General features: G+C 37.7%; 1 pseudogene; it reads right to left on the bottom strand.

Moving 5' to 3' along the window:
* Window positions 1-4,218, bottom strand: part of LOC103737263 — a 22,489-nt pseudogene that overhangs the window by 5,014 nt on the left and 13,257 nt on the right.

The raw sequence follows: 4,218 nt of genomic DNA, 5'->3' as shown, positions 1-4,218 counted from the left end.
TCTTATGCAACACAGGCCCACCTGCCCAGGGGTGGCACCACCCACAGTGGGCTGGGCCCTCCCACATCACTCATCAAGAAGATACTCCTCAGACATGGCCACAGGCCAGTCCAATAGAGGCAATTCCCCAATTGAGACTCTCTCAACCCAGGTGTGTCAAGTCGACACTAAAGCTATCCAGCACAGGGATGCATCTGCCTAATGGAATGGATGTTTAAAAATATTTTGTCCGAGGTATGGCTCAGTGGTAAAGCCATACCTCTCACAAGATATTACCATTCAAAAATATTTTTCATTCAATAGTGTTCCAGAAGCCTGCTGTGGACTTGCAATCAATATTGAGAAATGGTGATTGTGTCATTTTAGCTAAATGCAATTAAAATTTTTTTATAATTACCTAGAAAAAAATCTTTGACATCTTGTAAAAGTTTATGAAGGATGGAGGCAAGAAGTGAAGTCATATAATCTGTGTTGGGTTGGGGAAAGACTTCATGCTTTTGTGTATGCAAATATTTTCCCCTGAAAAAAGATGATTGCCTCTGTACTGAGAAATGAGTGGAATGGTAACCTCTCCCTTCCTTGTAAAGAATCAGCTTTACACTATAAATATCAGCACAAAAAATTGATCCATATTTCAAAATTGGGACATGGAGCCCTGGATCCGATGTTTAATAGATTGGGACTGCAATCATTTAGAAGCATTTGACACAGCTTAAATAAGATTTAAATGCGTAAAGAGAGTAAAAATTTATTATTAACATTTGCATAGTGATTTATCTTATAAGGTCTAGGTAGATTGGGGTCCTGGTACCTTAGTTTAAGTAAACCTATTATATTTAATCCACTAATAATGCAAGATGTTAATCCCAAATATTTTAATAAATAGATTAAATTTGAAGGAATTGTTGCCATAGAAGATAGAATGACTATCTGGATGACAGCTACAACTGGACAGTGGTGGCCATTAAGCATAGAGTAGATGAAAGACAGCTATCCTTCTTGACATGCAGAGTAGAACATCCTTGATCCTGAAAGTATTGCACAAGCAATGGTATACAACAGTGAATTTGAAATCCCCAAAGAAATGAGCCATTGCATAGAAGGGAAGACTCTGTCTATCCATGTGACAACCACTGTTTCTATGTAGAAAATTCTTTCCTGCACATATATCTTGTAGTGTACTGCCTGTGATTTATTCTAATGATTTTAGCATTTCAGATTTCACTTCGAGGTCTTTGATCCATTTGGAGTGTGCTTTTGTTCAGGATGATGTATATTGGTCTAATTTAATTCATCTACATGTGGGGATCCAGTTCTTCTAATAATTAATATTTTCTCAGTGAATGAATTTATCACCAATTGAGAAAGAGGAGCATAATATGAAACAGGCATTATCAATGGAGAAATGGAGGTACTTTAACTGGGGGGGTAGAATAGAGGATTATACAGGGAGAGAGAGAAAAGAGAGAAATAATGCTGAAGTGGTGTGAAAGACCAGAGGGAAATGTATTAATTCAAAAACTACTGAAAAAATACACACACCATATCTGTACATGAGTTCATGTGTATAGTTGAAGGCTATGTAACAAGAAACACAGTGCCTAACAGGAGTTGTTGGTCAGGGTATCCAAGAGACTCCCAAAATTACATAGAGAGGCAACAGCCTTTGATTGCATCCCAGAACTTGAAGGTAAGACTCTATCACTGAAAACAGGACATGCTTCAGACACAGGACTTGGAGCAATGGAGGTGGAAATGATATGGAAATTTCCTCCCTGAAGACTAGCACTAGTAGTTCTAGAGGATACTGTGCAAGCTGCTAAGGGAGAAAATCAATTTATGGTTCAACCCCAGCTTTAAGCTTAACAGACACAACAATGACTGAACAGCAAACTATAGTGGTGCTGTAGTGGCACTTTTATCTTGGGTTAATCACCAGCTATCTATTTGGACTTAAAGCCTGCTCAATGGGAGGGAACTCCTGTGTAGTCCTGTAAACATAGCCAAATATATGGCTTGAGAGATCATAGAGCCTAGAGAAAACCCTAATTTCTGTTACATTCCTTGACAAATGTAATTTTTTACTATATGCTAAATATGGACCCTTATATTTACTTACATGTATACCTGTCACCTTTCATTAAAGTAGTTTCTTTTTGTGACAGATGGAGACTATTACAGAGTTCCACAACTGTTCATACACAGAGAATAAATGTCTGAGACATGCTCAGCCTTAAGTGACACATCTATAATGGAACCTTTATACCTAAGGCTCAAGGAACATAGCAGAACATGGGGTAGAGAGAACACTAATGTGTCCCTCAACTCTCACCAGCAAAACTTCCACATGCAACAGAAGGAGATTAACAGAGGTCAAAGCATAGAGAATAAGAGACTGCAGAATAGAGAATAAGAGACTTCAGAGTGCATGTCCTTGGATAAGACTCCTATATTAAACCCTACCCACCCAGGGTTCAGGGACCCTTCTGCCCCAGAAAGATTGTAAGATCCAGGGGTGGTACATGACCACGAGGAAACAGAATTTTCCAGGCTTCTGGGAACTTGCTTGTATGAACCTTATAGCAATGGTGATAGCATACACAAGACCCATGCAAACTAAATCAGACAAACACCCAACATAGAACCTGAGAAATGGGCAAGAAGCCCCATCCTTAGCTGGGGAACTATTGGCAGCTTATCATTGCTGGGCGAGGAAGATTTTGTCTTCATTAACAGAGTGACACTAGATAGACTGATCAAGCTCCAGTGGATGAACTCACAATCAGGGATATCTGGACACACAAACTTGATTCCGTAGACCTTAATATATATGACAGAATGCATTAAATCCAATGGGTTGGGTAATGAGGGATTTCAGATAGGGGAGGGGGGTCTAAATATGATTATGATTTACTGCATGAACTGCACAAAAATTTGATACAAATATTTGTTAAAAAATGAGCTTACGTACATCACTGAAATATCCCTCCTAGGTACAAACCTAGATAAGTTCCTTGCAGATTCAACAAAACTGAGATGCAAGAACTCACTGTAGCATTATTTCTAGCAGACATAGAAGACAGTTTAACATTTTAGCACCCTGCTCTTAAGGACTAGATCAAAGATGATATATTGTGGAATGTTGTATAATTTGTGAAAGGAATTAAATCATGATTATCAGTACAGGCAAATTAACTACTTATGTGACTAAGTCAAAAATTAAATTCTCAGAAGGAGACTACTATAATTGAGTAAATGTTACTTTTGAAAAGTAGTCAATGTCTTGATTTGACAAAACTTCATAAATTTTCCTGCTATTATTTTAAAGTGATCCTCATATCATATACCATCTCCACTGTGTCCACAGTTATTCCAAAAATCACCTCAGATTTCATTCAGTCACAATAAAATTCCCTAAAGAAACTTTTCTGTAATTTCTTCACTATTTTGAAATGTATATCATATCCCAAATGATATTTTGAAGAAAGAAGTGGGGATTACCCATTCCAAATGTATAAGACTAATATAAAATGATTCCTATAAGTGTTATATAAATATGGACAGACCAATGGACCAATCAGGGGCCTGGGCATCAACTTTTGTAAACATGGAATTTCAAATGTTCAAACTGATGTCAATTTAACTAAAATGATAAAGATGAACATTTAATAGAAGGTATATTGTTCTGTTTATGTTGCTGTGATATAAACACTGGCCAAAGCAACTTACAGAAGGAAGAGTTTATTTGAGCCTATAGTTCTAGGGGAATTACAGTCCGTCATGGCAGAGAGGCATGGTGGCGTGAGGTGACTGCAGCAGGAGCAGAAAGTAGGGCACTCACATCTTCAAGTGGGCACAGGAAGTAAGAGAGAAACTCAAGATCTGGCAAGGCTTAAGAACTCTCTAAGCCTGCCCCCAGTGACATGCTTCCACCAGCATAACAGCACCTTCTAAGACCTCCCAAAACAGCGCCACCAACTGTGGACAAAATGTCCAAATACTTGTAGCCTATGGGCGACATTGTCATTCAACTCACCAGAGATGGCAAAGATTATCTACTTATTTATTTGGAAAAAGATAGATATTTACCCTCAAATATCTCAAAAAAGTCAATTTCAAATGAAGTAAAACAAAAATATAGAAAAGTCCCTGATAACAAATGGTGTCAGAAAAAATACAGGTGACAATATTTAAGCACTGAATTATCAATTTCTTAGT

The sequence above is a fragment of the Nannospalax galili genome, unplaced genomic scaffold (genome assembly GCF_000622305.1).
Source record: "Nannospalax galili isolate Female #2095 unplaced genomic scaffold, S.galili_v1.0 scaffold370, whole genome shotgun sequence".
Taxonomy (NCBI): domain Eukaryota; kingdom Metazoa; phylum Chordata; class Mammalia; order Rodentia; family Spalacidae; genus Nannospalax; species Nannospalax galili.
The sequence above is the reverse complement of the archived record's forward strand: the minus strand, read 5'-3'. Positions and strand labels throughout refer to the sequence as shown.